At 40.0% G+C, this 17,822-nt stretch overlaps 1 protein-coding gene across 4 annotated transcripts in view; it reads left to right on the forward strand.

Annotated features, from left to right (window-relative positions):
- grik4 (glutamate receptor, ionotropic, kainate 4) overlaps positions 1 to 17,822 on the forward strand; it is a 348,334-nt gene that overhangs the window by 80,264 nt on the left and 250,248 nt on the right. For all 4 annotated transcript variants that reach the window (XM_074678961.1, XM_074678963.1, XM_074678964.1 and 1 more), the window contains exon 2: positions 320 to 509. The gene's annotated coding sequence lies outside the window, so the exon portion shown is untranslated. The remainder of the gene's footprint in view (positions 1 to 319; positions 510 to 17,822) is intronic.

Consider the following 17,822-nt stretch of genomic DNA (forward strand, 5'->3'; position numbering starts at 1 on the left):
TGTCCTCAGCATTAGGAAGAAGGCTCCAAAAGCTGAAACCTAAACAGAAATGCAATCGTAGAACGCTACGGCGACATTTTTATGACATTTTGAAAATGTACAGTTCACGCTGGACAAGCTTTACTTTTATGCATCATTTTTATAAAGCTCTCATAAAGAGTTACCAAAGTTCTTTATCTTTACCTTTTAGGATCACTGAAACCATCGACGGTGTAACGTAGACAGAAACTCTGAGTTAACTGTCCATATGTGCTTTAAAATAATTAATCAACTTTTTTTTCTGAAATGTCTCATCTCTTTTTTTTCTTCTTTCTTACAGAGTGTCTGTGGGCAGCGTGCAGAGACCGAGCTGTATGCTCACGGGTGCACAAACACAAACTTGTGCAAGAGCCAGGACTACATACAATAAGTGAATGTGAGATGAGGAGAAGCTAAGCAGCCACCACCCAAATCAGACAGCCTCTTGTGCTGCAAGATGGATTAGAGCCCCACACCTCAGGAGATCAAAGGTAGGAGAAAATGTTTGGTTATCACCTGCCACTCACCTTCCCCATTTAATGACAGCAGAGGAAGAGAGAGTGAAGAAGAAAGCGGAAATAATAATTCACTATGGGTTTAGGCTAAGCTCTCTCTGCTGTCTGTGTGCTGGAGTTCTGTTTATAATTCATTCATTCAATCCATTCATATCAGGACTAAAGAAAGAGGAGGTTGGTTGCTAAGGTCCAGTCAGAGAAAATGTATTAAATCGAGAATAGTCAAGGCCAAAATAATCTGAAATAGTTCTGAATCTTTCTTTGCCTCACAGGTACCTTGGCATTTCTTGTATTTGTTTCTCCATGTTTGGTCTACCCTTGCACTCAGAATTAGCCCTCTTTGCCTCTGGTGACTCCTCATTTACCACATCTCTTTTTTACCCTCTCTAACTTTAAAGGTAGGGTCTGCAGGAATTGTTTTTAATTGTTAGTAATAAGGGAATATTCAAATAGTCATTCACATCAAAACAATCGAATAGTTAATGTGCTGATTGCTTTGTCCTGTCTGTGTCACATCGCAGTTTTATGCAGGATGCTGGAGCTGTTGGGCATCAATTTCACAAAAAAAAACAGGTTAAGGAGGACAGGAAGTTGTACATGGAAACCATCTAAAATGCCCATTGACTTTACAGATAAATCAAACCATGTCCAAACCAGGTCGTATTTAACTTGACCACAGCAACAAACTAAAATGACAAAGGAAGCTAGACCAGAAGTCAACAGGTTGGAGGATTAGCAGCCAAAACAAGAACAAGAAGACGTTCAAAATTAGATTGCGAAGTGTAGGAACTCTTGAAAAAATGAACGAAAATGTGGTGCAGTGCAACCTCTGCAAGATTAGCCTATCAAGTTGTCAACAACTATGCACAGCCATGAGATAGTAGCGACAAGTGCGGCAGTGTCCGCAAATCAACAGGCAGTGTTCTGCTTCGTCACCCGAAGAAGTAAGTTTGATGATTGACGAGCAGAGCATAACAGCGTCTCCCACTTTGTCGAAGTGGCAGTAGGGCTGCACAATATGGCGAAAATCCAATATCTCAATATTTTTAGGCTATATCTCGATACACGATAGATATCTAGATATTCTGATTTCTCCTCTCAATCACTCTTGTAATGTTAAATCCAACCCTTTGATGCATAAAATGACATCAGTTTAATGATTCAAGCACACCTTTTAGTTGGATGGAGCGCAGAAAAGCGAAAATGAAAGTCAGCATGTCGCGTTCGTTTCTCGTTGTGGAGAGTTGGGAAAGAATCAGGGATCAAAAAGGCAGCAAAGCAAACCCAAATAAGCAACTTCACTCTAAATAACAAGCCTCACCCTCGTTTGGTAAAAAGCTTTATCTGTTTGGCCTTTCCTTTCACTTTGATTGCATTTTTCTTACCCCGTGCTATGCCCACTATCGTAGCTATTCGGGATAGCTTCTTCCACTCGCTAATCAACACACAAAGTCACTCAGTTATTTTCTTGAAACAGTTTCAACAGAATTTCCTTGTGAAAACAAAAGCTGCTTTTTTTCACTATAATTCAGCTCTTTTAGCGTGAAAGTGGATTATTTTATTGTGATTTCTGCAACTGGAGGGGTTTTGTACATCCATGTAATGGAGCCATAAAAATGTACAACTTCTTTTTTTATTGAATTCCCTCCTATAGTTACCTTCTCTCATTTCTAACCCCGAAAATATTAAGCTTTGTCAATTCTATCTGTATTATTGAAGTATCTTTTTTTGTGAGGGAAGTGAATTTCCTGGATTTATTTTTGTTTCATTGTGTTGTGGCAGCTGAAGTGGATGTCACATTTCAACGTCCCACTCATCTTTGGCTCCTGTTCTGTAACACAGAGGTAGAGCTGTTGTAATAGTCAAGGTTGTTCTTAACAACGGAGACTAACTCACATGCAGTCACGACATGACTTTGTCACATTGTTTACAAATAATTGGTTCTGGAAAATGGATCTATCATTTATGGTCGGTAAATGAAGTGTTTCATGGTCACTTTCTTCTAAATGGTTTAAAGTGACAGCATTATTAAAGCACAGCTTACAAAGCTTCTTTTGCTACGTTCACTCTGCAGGCCTTAATGCCCAATTCCAGTTCATTGCTCAAATCTAATTTTTGTTTGGTTGTTGATGACGTCATGCACAGAATGGTGTTTATGGAAACAAACATGGCCATCAGTTATCATTTTATCTTTTAATATCTTAAATTAAGATATTTCTCTGGACTTTACAGGCGAATGAGGCTCATGTTGTGTCTAATGGGACAAATTTTACTCAACATGAGCATTCACACTTAGATTTCAGCATGCTCTGGGTTGCTCCACCTCCAGACTGGCTAAGAACCACACATACAGAGGGCACACTAAGCTCACTTAGCTTAAAATCAAGAGGATAGTGGAAAAATATGAAACAAGACACACAACTTAATAAATACAGAAAACACAGCCAGGCTGAATCTGAAGTCAAACATCAAGTCTATCATGTCACTTGTAGTCATCCACCACAAAGTCATTCCTTTGCCTTAGTCAGTACTTCTCTAACCTTATTATCACGCACTTGAGAGGAAATTGCCAAATTCATGCCACCATCAAGTCCTTTGCAAGATTGATTTCCTAAGGAGGTTTTATCATACTGTTTACCTGCTGTTTTATTCCCTTTTTCATCAACTGTGTTCTGTGTTTGTTTATACTGAAAGCAGCATTGCAGTAGTGCAGGGGTTCAACCCTCTGGGTGACACAAACTAGACAGCAGATGTCATCAAATGTTCAGGTCATTGTGGGGCTTTGTTTTGGTGGAAGTTGGAGAACAAAATATATACTTTATTCCTATTTTAAGAAATTAAAACCTTAGAATAAAGTCTAGAAACATTTAAAAATTATACATTTCAAATTTGAGTCAGAGGTTAAATGATGACTTAAGATTAAGTTTTCCAGTCGTTTCCATTAAATGTGCAGTATGATGTGATCCTCAGTTAGATCTCATGTTGGATTGTATGATATAACCTCCCTGATCTCAGTATCTGTCTTTACATGTTATTTATTTAAAAAAAAGGTGTTGAAAGGGTTGCTTACTAACTCCTGACTGGTTCAGATCTCAAGAGCATTTTTTTACTCCTGATCTGTGATGCTATCTTTTCTGTGGCCTGCTGACCCAGACTCTGGGGTTTCCCCTTGAGAACGCTGAGCCATTAAGATTTTTTTTTAACTTACAAACATAAAGTTAGATAACTAACTTTGCCTTTTTGATCCAAATCTGTATGTAAACTGACAAAAGGATGGAGAAACAGGATTTCTACATTTTTAACATATTTCAGTGGTATGCCTGGTGCTGCTACTCTCAGGTTCACTCTGTACGTGCTGTTTGGGAGCGAAGTCATACAGCATTTTTTGAGTCATCAAATATCAATCTTTTTTTTCTTCAGGGTATGAGGGTGCTTTACGAAGCTCTCTATTGTCAAGCTCCAGATGCCTTTCTTATTGTTGTGCCCCTATTAAAGTGCAGCCTTGAACTTGGTACACTATAGCTAGTGTTCACATACTGCAGATCCAGATGTTGTTATTCTGCTGACATCAGTGTAACCTTGTATGTACAGCAGAGAAACAGACCAAAAACATCAGCATGCATTTGGCCTTCCGTCCTCTGTGATTCTCTGTACTTTCTCCTTGACCTTCCTATATTCCAGGGGTAGGCAACCTTTTCCATGACTCATTCCATTTTAAAATACACTAATGCCCAAATTGCCAATACTTACTTCTTTCATTAAATCATTGAGTCAATAGGACTCTATGCAGTGAGAAAAGGTATAACTTTAACTTCTGTCGCCTGTTTTTTAAGAGAAAGTTTTGATTGTGTTGCTCTGTTTAGCATACTATGCTAATGCTGTTATGTGCTTGGACCCCAACAAAGCTGCACAATTTATGTCCTGCGTCGATTGCCTGATCTCTGTCAATCTTTGGCAAGAAATCCATCCCCTCTTGTCCAACTATGTTGGAAAGAACAACTGGAACTTGGTTTGTTTACCATGATAACACCACTAGATGGATGTGATTGCAAGCTAGCAGACTGACCTCCCAAGAGATTTGCGATGACACACTTGCAAGTCACATTCACGAGCACTTGTAACGTCATGATTTAAACTTATTAACGTTTTTTGCTAAACTTTGACATTCCACATTTATAATGTGCTAATTTGGGAGGAAGTGTTAAGTAGAAGACAATACAATAGTTCTTTTAAAATCAATCATTTTGTCCTCTGCCTCCCTTTAATTAATCTCTGTGTGCCAACATAAATGGCCTCACGTGCCAGCTATGGCACCTGTGCCCTAGGTTGCCAACCCCTGTTGTATTTATTTTCTTTTGCAAAACCAGCTCAATTTGTGTATTTTTAGATAAAGGTGCAAGACTGGAACCTTACACAATGACTGAATATTTCAGAGCTTTCCCAGGTGTTGTTTGTTTGGAGGACAGGACACATGGTTATCTTCTGCCCGTGAGCTTCTCTGCTCCGTTCACACAAAATATCAAATGGCAGCACAGGAGGAGACAACTGGAAGAGTCAAGATTTCCCCCCACACCACATCTGTTAGCATATTTTAAGAAGACATGATAGACTTGGGTGTTTGTCTACCTCGTTTTGGAGCAGGCATCCCACTCATAGCACCAAGGTCTTACAACACATGTCTTAGGTTTGACTTGGGTGCATATCTCCCCCATGTTTACTTTCTCACTGTCTCTCTGGCTGTCACATCAATAAAGAGCCTCATGAAAATGATTTGAAAGCATTGGAGTTGCGCTCAAAGCTCAGATGAAAGTGCTAGATGGATGAGTAAAGAATTGGGGAAATTATGTTATAAGCACAAGATTTTTCCTCCCCACTCTCGTAGACTTATACACAGTCCCCACTAATAAATACCCCTCACCGACCCTGTGTTTGTTACACATTCTTTCCCCAGAAAACCCTGATTCATATTCATATGTGTGATACTCTATTTATAATCTTAAGTCACCACATCCCCCACAGCCAGTGTACTGTGAATACAAAGGCCAGAACACCCAGTGTGTTGTTGGGACGCTGAGTTTCTCTGAGGCACCAGCGCCCTGTGAAATCTAACACTGACAGAAATTGACTTTTTAGTGACTTTGGCTCAGAGAAACTGGTTCGAGGAGAATTTCATTGCCCACGTGTGCAATCAAGCATAAGATGCATGTATTGAATATCATTTCTGTGCAGATGGTGTATTATTGCCCCCCAGTATGTGTCAACCCCAACACTCTAGTGCCACTGGGTAAATCCTTCTCCACAGCTTCACTGGAAATGTTGTATTGGTTCTGGTATGTCAAGTAAATAAAATCAACTTTGACGCTGTTCTGTTTACTGATGCTCCTGCTGCTGCCCAAAGCAGATTCTTCTTTTTTTGCTCAGCAGGGACACAGCATATGTGTGATGAACCAGCCCCCTCCTTCCAGAATAACTTTTATGAGATTAAGTGTGTGTAGTTTCTCTCTGTATGCATGTGTTTAATGAACTGTTTAGGCTGTTTGTGTGTTGACTGAATTCATCAGTTGGCTCGTGTCTGTGTTGCCTCTGGGCCCCCTGCCTTTTCCCTGCCTCCTTTTCTGACTGCTCCTGAGAAGTGGAGATAAGACCCGCTGATGTTTGTCTGCTCCCTGGCAGATTACTGAGGCAGACAGGTACAAGGACTCTGGCAGACAGCTACAGTATACTGGAGGCCAAGGAGAAGTTGTTTTGGGAAGTCTGAGCTGACCACAGCCCCAATCCAGCTGACTTCAGTCTGGCTTCTTTCATATGTGCCGTCGCTGGCTCCTAAGCTAATTACTGTTCAGAGAAAAGTCCACATGATGATGTAGGAAAGACTGGAACCACAAATTTTCAAGGAGCGCAGATATTCTTGCCAAACTTTATTTCTAGTGTCTAAATGCAGTAAATTAGATCAGTGTGACATGAAATTTTGACAGCTTTCTCGGACACCAAATTGTTCTAACTGTGACAACATCCATGAGATAAGAGAAGAGAAGGCGTTACTGTGAGCTCAGGAGATAATGTCTGTATTAAACCCTTTCTAATCTATCAAAAAGTGAATTTTTCGTGATCTTTTATCATTGGCCACAAAGAGAACCAGAATTTTATTTTACTTATTTGTTTTTTTATAAACAAAAGGACAATGTACATTAATTGACATTTGTACAAATGTAAATGTACCCAAGTTAGCCAAAAAGGCTAATTTTCATTGGCAGTCCTTTTGTCAGGTGTTGTTTGGCAACATAGACAAAATACAACAGTGTAAATATGGTTTACACACACACAGCAATAGTGACAGGCAATACAGTACAAGATCAATGCTGGCATTCTTGCTGCTTAAGAGGCCATTTCTTAACTGTATATTTAAATGCACAGTGAGATGGTGATGCTGTAATTGGCTGTGGTGTGACAGTCTAAATGAGAATACACTCTGACCAAAGGTTGTTTTCCTGAGGGGAATAGTGCAGTACCTCCTCCCTGCACTTGTACTTGTATCTATGTTAGGCCCCATTTACACGACATAATTTCATCCAAAAACGCTAAAACGCGGTGAAAAAAATCAGCGTTTACACGGAAACGCTGAGGGACTGACAACACTGTAGTAAGCATGCCAAGCCTTTAGGGGGCGCTATAACTATCTTGTCCAGATGCTGCTTTTGAGAGATCTCCACTGAAGTAGAGATGAGCAGATCATCTGGTGTTATAGTAAATACTAAGTGCAAAAGTGGAGTAACAGATGCACATTTTGTATAAAGACAGTCAGCAGATAGAGCATATTGAGCAGTACATGCACAACACGGTAGTTCACGACAATCCTAACAATGGTACTGTTGTATGCGCTCACGTGGAGCGTGACGTCGGCATTTCCACTGAAAACACGGACTTAGTGTTTACACGTCAACGGCAGCGTTTCAGGAAATTCCCACTCTAGAGGTCATTTTCAAAAGTTTGCGTTTTTGGTTGGCTAAAATGCCGTTTTTGTGTAAACGCAAGGCTGAAACTTTTGCTTTTCACTCTAAAACAGTTGTGTAAATGGCCCCCCAGTTTTGGATGAGATAAAGCCTGACAAAGGAGGGTGAGCTAAGCTGTGTATGACCCTATAAACTAAGCAGACGTTTTTCATATTTGATTCCCAGCCAAGCCAACTGTTTCTTGAGGACAGGGGTTCCCAAACTTTTCTTGCTCGAGGACCAAAGCTGAAATTTGGCATCTTCCCGGGACCCAAACTCAACCTTCTTCTTTACTTGGCCAATCATGATCCTCCAATCGGTACTGTTGTTCTCTTTGCCCAAACTTCAACAGTTGTGATCAGAGGATCAACATATTAAGGCAAGCTTTGTCAAGTGGTCAATTTCCACACACACTCAACACATCTCATCATACTTACACCTGAATCCAAGGTTATTTTAGTTTTTGCATTTTTCTTCAGTTTTTATTTTTATTTCATTTTGACATTTTTCTTGATTTCAGTTTGGTGTTTTTAAGCATGTTTTTTGATTTAGGTTTTTTGTTTGTTTGTTAAATGCTTATGTTTTATCTAGTTTTTATTGGCTTCAGTATTGAGTGTTTTTTGCAATATTCAGTAGGAAATAATGTTGGTTTTACATAGCTATTGATCTTATACTACAATTTTTTGTTTGGATTTATTTAAAAGTAAGTGTGGAGTAAATCATAGCAAAAGTTTAAATTTTAGATTTATATTTTTCTCTGCATCTCCACCTGAAATGATCAGAGATACTTGCTGCTGTCTTTCTCTGGTCAGTGTGGATGGGCAGCCAGAGGACTTGTGTAAACTGAACTGTAACGGGATTGGGGATTTACAGAGAGAGGTTTTGGTGATGAGGGACAGAGAGAAACAGAGATGCACCTGAGATAAACAGCGCACAGCGAGATGAAGTCCCTTTAATTCAGTTTTAGTTCTCAGGATTATTCCCAAATATGTTACACATTTAACACCACCAACTGGCAACCCAATCAAATACGTTCTGCGACCCACTTTGGGTCGCAACCCATAGTTTGGGAAAGGCTATTTTGGTAATGATGGGAGCTGGAGCTTTTTACCTAAAGTGGTTTAAGAACTGTTGTTTTTGAAGTAGACCAACTTATCAGGCAGTAGGTGATGTGGAAAATCATAAAGTATTAGCAGACTTTGCAATGTTTGAGCTTATATGAGAAGTCTCAAATAAAAGTAAGTATCAAGGAAAGAGCGAGATAAAAGGGATTGAAATCGATCAGAGGGTTTGGAGCAGCTGTTTTGAAAGTGTTGCTTTGTAAACTACCAATCAAAGCTGTTATTGTACACAGTCCTATCATCAAAGCTTCAGCCACAACTGTTTATGTTATTTAAAACTTCTCTACCGTGTGATCGCCCAGCCATACATGGCTGTCTGAATCCCACACAGACACATTTTCCTCTCTGTGTCCATCTTTTCTGTTTGACCAACTCATGTTTGATCAGCGCTGTTTAAATAGTTGTCTCAATATTTATGTGGCCGATTGAGAAGATGCTTCGTGATTGCAGCTCTGCTGCCAGAATATAAATTGTTCATGTGGTCTTTCCACGTGCTTGACAACTCTACAGGAAAATGAAATTAGAAGAAAGAAGAGATGCATGCGCGAGTGCAAGGGACAAGGGATAAGACATGATTCACACGCAGTAAGCCTAGGCTGTGTAGCACATTGAATAAACATGGGGGAGAAAGTGTCGAGGGGATCTGAGGGTTTAGAAAGAGTTAAGACGCAGACTTTTACAAAGTAAAGGAAAGCTTATGAAGGGAGCTCTGACTGAAATAGACAGTGAAAGTGCAACTGAGAACCACTGACTGACAGGTTAACAGAATGACAGATGATTAATTCAAGAAAACTTCTGAACGGGCAAGACAGCTGTCACACCACGTAACGTATCTCGTCTGCTGAAAAAACAGCACAAATGACATATATTGTAGATGTTTTACCTGTTTTATTGTGTGATAAACCAGGTATGATTAAAATCTAACTCTTAAATAGGACTGAGTAACATATTGGTGAAGGCTGGTGAGCTTGTGGCGGTTTCCATTTTGCAATTAGCAGCAGCATCTGGTCAGTATGAAGGAATAACAGCAGGAAACTGTACTCATCTGTTCTAGGCTGAGAGTGGCTCAATCGACTCTTTATCAGCTGTTACACATAACAAAACCCCGACTTCAAGTAGTTCATTGACTGCAAAGTATTCTACTTGTTTGACAAATGTTTAATGTCTTTTGTTGATTTTAGACCGACTTTATTGGCGTACATTTTTTTTTATCTTTGTCTTAACAAAATCTTGTTACTTCATCTTTAATTGGATTTTATGCAGGATATCGCAGGATTGTAACTAGGGATAGACCGATTATCAGCGGGGCTGTGACTATCTTACCATGAACTTATTGTACCTTTTACAAAGAAGAAACACCCATCTTATCAATACCCAGAGGAAAACATTTCCCTGCCTCTGGAAATGATTTAAACCGCAAATATTGAAGAGCTGCTTGTTGCTGCTTCTTTGCACAAGAGTTTCTGCCTGCACTATGGTAGCCCTAGCTGGTCAAAAGACTCAAACTCAGTCATGCAAAAACTAAACTGAAAAAATAATGCAACTGTAGTACATGTCTATAAAAGGCATGACAAATTTAATCTAGTTTTATTACAGTTACATTGAATTTTTGGAAATTTGATTTACTGTAGAAATTTAAGTGAGCTATTTATTTTTTAAAATTATTTTATTTAACTTTATAAGACATGCTGCTGAGCTTAGGAGCTTTAAGGCATTTGAAGTAAGTTAAAGGGCAACTCCGTTTTTTTGACACCTGGACCTTATTTATAGGTGTGTGCATGCTCGTGTACTCACTCAGACAAACATCGTGCAGCTCGGAGTCCTTCAGAAGTTATTTAGATCCAACCAATTTTAGCCGCACTTAGCGGGGGCCACGGCAAGGGAGCTTCAGCGCCGGAAGTGATCTCTGCAAAATCGCTCATTTCGATCATCCAATCATCCATCGTTATCACAAACGCGCTCCTCTTTTGTTGCCATAGGCGAACACTGTCCACAAGCGCACCAACAGTTAGCATTGAGTCGTGGACGTGCTCCTGTTTGTTGTTCTCGAGCCAGCTCTTCGTCTCTCTCCCTCTGCATCCTTCTTTCATGGAGCTCCTCGTCTGTGTACTCAGGCTCGAACCAGTAAGGACAACCGTCAAACGTTTGTTTACCAGGTCAGCTCTGGGTCAGCTGACCCACCTGAAGACGGTAGACGAGCTGACTTTATGATAACACTGGCGATGGATGAAAGAATATAGCCGAAATGAGCAATTTTGCAGAGATTATGTCCTGCGCTGAAGCTCCCTTGCTGTGGCCCCCGCTAAGTGCGGCTAAAATCGGTTGGATCTAAATAACCTCTGAAGGACTCCGAGCTGCACGATGTTTGTCTGAGTATATGAGCATGCACACACCTATATATAAGGTCCAGGTGTCAAAAAAACAGAGTTGCCCTTTAAGTGCTGGAGTTTGTACAACTAAAACATTTTAATGCCAAATTTTTCACGTTACTTGAAATAAATATCAGCTCCAAATACCTGTTGTCAGCCTCCTTGACTACTAATCATTGGTATCAACATCAGCCCTGAAAACCCATATTGGTCAACTCTAAATGTAACAACACTTTTTTTATGTTTAAGTTCTTTGTTTATACATTTAATAAAATGTCATACTTTATTAATATTGTACTGTTTTTTTGGAGTTTCAGGGCATTATGCTTTGGACAGTGGTGTGAAGCCCTCAGCAAGCAGTACACATGATGGATCTGAAAAAAGTCCCAGGAAATGGGTGGCATTGTTTTTCTCTATTCTCCATTCTCAGTTTGCCTGCCAAAATGCTAAAGGGCAACTTATGTGTCTTCCATGAAATGCAAGAGGGACATGACAAAGCCTTGGTATTTTAAGCCCTGGGTATTCAAATCATCTTCTGTGTGGTTGATGTATAGAGAGCTGCAGGTATGGCCGAGGGCTGAGCAGAAGGCACACGTAGCCAGAAGCTAGATGTGTTGCTTTGGCTGCATACTAACAAAATCCAGAACCTTCCCACAGGCTGTGAGGAAATGTAGGCCTCGATATGCAGTGTTGTGAGTAACCATCATGTAAAAATTAGAAAAAAATAAATTCTTCTTTTATACTTGATGGACCAGCTCCTTCTTCTCATTCATGGTCAAACTTGCTTGGCCAAAGTTGAACTTCTTGCTCGGCATCTTTCAGCTAAAAATCTGAAACTAGATCTGTCGTATTTTATTTGTTGATTTGGTGTTCCAATAGCCTTGATACGTGCAATGCCTTTAAAAGTTAAAAGGAAAAGGGAGAAAGAGTCAAGTTTGCAGTTTTATAACACAGTATACTGTGAAGTTAATATGTCTAAGCTAATGACGTATGAGATCTACTGTGCCTTTTGTTTCACTTTTATTTATGCATGATGCACAAATATCCCTATAGTCTTTGCTTGGAAGTTTTTAAAAACTTTAAGTTTAAAAAAGGATGAAGAATTAAAAATAGGTTAAGTTTTAACAAAGAAGTACTACATTCGTGTCTACAGATTTGAAAAAAATCATTTATGTTAGTAAACTTCAGTTGAATAAAAATGAATGTGCTGCTACGCAAACATATATAAATAAATGCATAAATAAATACAGTTATCCTTAATAATATCTAAATATTGATTAAAAAAAAGGTAAATAGGCAGATACCTAAAACATTAAATAAGTTTATCATCAGGCATCATCACTAGGGGAAAAAAACACATACATTTCCTACCAGGAGGGTTTAACCTTTGTTAACCTGATGCACCCATAGCAGGTGAAGAGCGTGCACTGAAGGTGGCCAGAGGGCAAACAGTGTGCTTCCCAAACTGCAAAAAACCAAAGAGGCAACTGACAAGAGACTTAACCTTATGTCGAATATATTTGTTGTCAGTTGTGAATTTGTTGCGACAGTGGCAGCATGGCAAGCTGGCTACTGTGGTTTTTCTCATTGTTTGTCCCACTAACCACAATAAAGATACATAAAAAAATTGTTAAAACCCATAAATCACTAATGAACAGATGTTTAACTATATAAATATGACCACCAATTTTACTGCCTTAGTTCAAGAAAGGTGCATATCCAATTTGTTATTCTGTCATGCTTGTTCGTAAGACAGTTGATATTCTCTGCAGATGCTTTCATCGAGGTCAGAAATAGAGAGAACAATAGGGAGAGATGACTGAGTTACAATGTAAAAGCCTGAGAAGAAAGGGCCAAATGAACAAAAAACTATAGACAGGATGTTTGAGGAGCACCAGTCATGTCTAAGAGATGATGAGAAAGAAGCAGAGAGGGGGTTTCCGAGAAAAAGGCTGTCAGAAGATGTAACAGGAGGAATTGAGGCAGGCAGAGAGACATGATATCTCAGAAACAGTGTGAGAAGCAGTGAAGGAGTTTGGATGAATGAGTGCACTGGGCAAAGTCACAGCAGCATCTCCACATGTGATCAGTTAGGGAATGAAGAGCGACGGCGGGTGGAGAGGCTAGACGCGACAGCTGGTTCCAGTGGTGTGCAGTGAGGGGTGGTATTGTTTCAGCCTTTGTAGCCGTTCTCCAATCCCTTTTACAAATAGCAAAGACCACCAGTCACAGTGACACAGAAGCTGTCTGCTGTCACTGGGTAAGCTGTCTGATGGATGGAACCACTTTGCTTGGCGGATAAAATGATAATGGGGCAGAAGAGGTCACGGTTGGATTGTGAATGTCTGGCGGCATAAAGACTGTAGAGCTGACAGTGCTCAGTGTAGTTGATAAAACCAGTATGTTTCATTTGATTCTGCTGGTAATTGACTGGTTAAGGATGGTTAGAGTATTAACAGCTCCAAAAACTGGATAAACACTCTGATTTCACATCTATTCTGAAATGTCTATCTAGAAAGACACACTAAGAACACACTGTGAGTGAAGTGGAAATGTCTTTTTAATGATGGAATTAAGTATTGTGGCCCAGAAACTGATGCCTTGGTGGTGAATATCACCTATCACATTGAAACAGTTACAGGACTACATTCATAATCACAACATATAGTGCTAAAATTTCTATAAAGCGAGTCTGTTTTATTAAGGGGAAAACTATGAACAGTAAGTTTTCAGTGGGCTGTGTGTTTGCCATAAGGGATACGAGGCACGCACACAGGGTAGCCAGGCAGAGCTTTGTGCACACAGAGCACAGTGAGGATTTGTCTTGCAGCTTTGATTCTGTCTCAGCCAGCGAAAGCCAGAGATGCATACTGTTAAAACAAGGACTGATGTAGAGCTACACATATGATTCTGATATTTTAGGGAAATAGATACTCAGTATAGACTGGCAGAAAATCACATATTTCAAAAGCTTCTTTTGTTGTGTTGTGTTGTGTTGAACTGGACTGAATAAGCGTTTTATTTAATTAAATGTTTCTGATGGATTTTCCTAAAAAATAAAATGTTAAATCTACTGGAATAATCCTGCTCAGTTGCCCCCTAATGGGTTTCTATACATGTGTATCAGTGTCTGTGTCTGCCTCAAACCCTCTCCTCTGCCTGTGTGTTGATGTTTTGGTCGTATAGGGACATTTCTGGGTGTGAAGTAGACGTGGTTATATCAGCCAATCACAGTGCCCCCAGTGCACAAGTGATGATTGGCAAGTGGAAAAAGCTATCCTGAGTGGCTGCAATAGTGGACGAAGCAGGGAGAAAGAAGAACACAACCAAAGTGAAAAGAAACACCAAACAGCTAAAGCTTTTTACTTAACAAGGGTGAAGCTTCGCTCAACTTTCACTCTCTTTCGCTTGACAAGAGCAGCACAGGATGAAGAGTGGCACGAGTTGGCTTTCTGCTAACCAGGTATGTGTCAAATTTCACTGATTAGCTTGGCTAACATGGCAAAGTCAGGTGCATGGTGTGTGTGTGTGTGTGTGTGTGTGTGTGTGTGTGTGTGTGTGTGTGTGTGTGTGTGTGTGTGTGTGTGTGTGTGTGTGTGTGTGTGTGTGTGTGTGTGTGTGTGCTGCCGCTGGCACTGAGCCAAGGAGGAGGAGCCCAGTTTGAATTTGTGTTTACCAACAAGTAATGAATACTCTTGCAGACCATACCTTTAAGCTGTTAATATCCCTGTTATATAAGGGGGGAAATCATCAAAGCAGTGTTGTAGAGTCCTGTTTTTCAGGACTTGCAACTCGACTTGTACTCAAGCACTGATGCTATGGTCTTGGACTTAGGTTTGAATGTTCACTGGAATAAGATTAGAAATTTAAGAGGGGAATTGAGACTGTACCATTTTAAAGCAAGAACCAACATTTGTGTTGGCAGAAATATACTTTCCACTCATTTGAAAGGCTCACACATAATGACTTGAGGTTTATTCTGTGGTTGTTAAAGTCAGTAGTCTCTCTAATTCTCAGCCAGTAAGGATTCAACTCTTACTCAACTTTGACTCAGTAAAAAATGTCTGATCAGTCATCTTTCACTTTTTAAATGAGTGAGTAAAGTCAAATTGAGTTTATGACCTGGTTAAAGCACTACTCACATTTGCTGGAAAATCAAGAACCGACTTTTGGTGTCAAAGCTGATACTCTGTGTCAAAGTCCACCACTGTAAGTTACATCAACAAAGTGAACTAAGCAAATACAAGAGACTCACTCATTAGTATACTTGTGTGTGAAGCCCTGTGTTGTTTTTCCAGTTGCTGTTTTAGTTTTCTTATTTAAAGCAATCCGGGCCGGGCGAGCAAGAGAAAATATTGATCATCTCCTTTACGAGATCTGATATCACTCTGCAGCTCTGTTCCTGAGAAGTGCATTCCACACGTCCTCCAGGAATCTCTTGACTCTGTGTAATCAAGGCTTGCATTTGTATTCCACCCCGTCACTTTCTTTGCTATGGTGAACGGGGAGCAGGGATAAATTGACACAGCTCAGACTCATACTTCTGTTCTTGTTGGGCTTTTAGTTTTCACTGAGCCATGAACAACTCTCTCATGATGCCTCAGGTTGGTAGCATCTGGGAATGGCAGAGAGACAATTTGCTGGTGAAAAACCCTGGTGTTTGCATCTGAGTGACAGGTCCTTATCAGTACGCCCACTCACTGATCAAAGTTGAAAGGGGGTCAGGCTGAATTAAAGACTAGCTAATTAAAATGTCCAGGGAGCATGCCAGCACTCATTGCATTCGTCTCCTCCGGCTCAGAGGATGAGGGGGAAGTGAGAAAAGGACTAAAGGTGTGCTATCCTGCAGGTTCATCTGATACTAGAGGATAGATCATTTAACAGTTTCTCTCTGTGTAAGAATACAATCAGCAGTGTGTTCCTCTATGATATCCAGGTCCAGAAATCTCACTTGTGTGTCAGTAGATAGGCAAATGTTGCTTTAAGCAAATGAATTTGGCTGGGGTTTAGTGAATGTTTTTCCTCTGAAAGCAGAGAAATGTAGACGGTTAAATTCAGACTTGAGGCAAAGAGTCAAATCTGTAACAGGAGAACCAAAAAGACCTGTACTGGTTTCAGTCTGTTCGCTTTGTCTCGGTGGTATGGCTTTTTTCAAACCTCCTATTTTCACAGACTGTTCAAGAACAGAGACTCTGAGGTCAGTGTTGTGTAAATGGATGGGTGTGTGTGTTTGTATAGGGTATTAAGGCAATTTCTTGGTTGGTGTAAAGGTCATCCTTATGTGTACTGTATAGACTTGGCAGTGTATCAAGAAAATGTAACCTTTTGACAGGAAACCTGCACCTGCAAGTGAAGATGATCTATGTCAGGGGAAATCTACTGTGAAATCAGAGACAGTTCATGTATAAAAAACAAACACAATTGAGCAAACTGCAGAGGAAAATGTGTTGGGGAAAAAAGCAGGAACAAATGCATTCTCAATGGAACACAATGAAAATTTAACAGTGTAAAGTTAAAAACACACAAACCCAAAAACCCTATTCAAAGAACAAGGATGCAGAACCAGTCAGCATGTTTTCTCACACTCCCCACCCCATTAATGAGCCTCTCCTAATTCCTGTTGTCTTAATTGGCTTTGAAAAAAACTCATTTTTTTTTACTTTAGGTTCTGCTCAGTGGTTTATTGTTGCAGTTAAGTGAAATCAACCATCATCCTGAAAATCAACCAGAAGTTTGATGTTATATCAGTGCCTGACTTTCTGTCCAGCAGGATCAGCTCCATACTAATTGATGCTTTGTTTCTCCAGCATTGAGCAAAAAAAAAGTCTTAAGTTGTCCCTACTCACTTTATAGTGAATTAGACGTAATGGACTATATCCACTCACTCGGCAATATTAAAACAACATTTTGGACACAACTTGCTCACTCGCCAGCTGCTGTCAGTGACGTAATTACTCTTGCGTTGCTCATGGGCGGTTTGGGATTATCAGTTAGAATTTTTCTTAAACACAGCAAAACAGCATGATTTTAGTGAAAGCTGATATACTTAGCATATTTTTCCACAATAACCAAATATAATAATTCAATTTATCAAACATTAGTTTTTAAAATAAATACCAACTGTGTATTCACACCACAGCTTGTGTTGTGTTTGAGAATTACGAGGTCCAGTGAATGCATCACCGGCGGTTGACAGTTCAGCGGTCAACGTCTGCGTTGTGTGTTTCTCTGCTTGTTGTGAGACACGCTAGCCAGAGATTAATAGAGATCTAAGTGTTAGGCCCTGTTTACACGACAACAACATCTAAAAATACTAAAACGCAGTGAAAAAAATCAACCAAACCAAAGTAAGCTAACAGCTTTCAGGGTAAAAAAGGTGGAAATAATCTTTGCCCAACCACCTCAGCTCCAGCATTAAAAAAATCCATCTCAGAATTCCTCTGCTCAACCAAAAGTTCAATTTCTTAATGCTGTCAGTCACAGTGGCCTTTGTATGTGCCACTCACCATGGTAACTGGATGTACCCCGAAGTCTTCAGGGGTAGTCAAGGTATTGATCTTCGCTCTCTGTGCCTGGATGTCTAAAGTGATTTGATAGGCCCTTTTTGTGAAAGTGCAAGCAGGAGGTTTTAGTTGTCTAGTAAAGACATGTCACACACCAACAATTAAGGCCTGTTTCTCCTTTAAAACTTTAATGCAGCTCAATCAATAACTGAGGTTATTGATGCAATAAAGGATGTCTGCTGAATGACCCATTAGTTATTGTTTAGCCCAACCTTCTGAGTGGGATTGCGTCCAAAAGAAGCTTGGA

The sequence above is a fragment of the Halichoeres trimaculatus genome, unplaced genomic scaffold (assembly GCF_033239565.1).
Source record: "Halichoeres trimaculatus isolate MK-OKI-2021-1 unplaced genomic scaffold, fHalTri1.1 fHalTri1_scaffold_9, whole genome shotgun sequence".
NCBI lineage: Eukaryota > Metazoa > Chordata > Actinopteri > Labriformes > Labridae > Halichoeres > Halichoeres trimaculatus.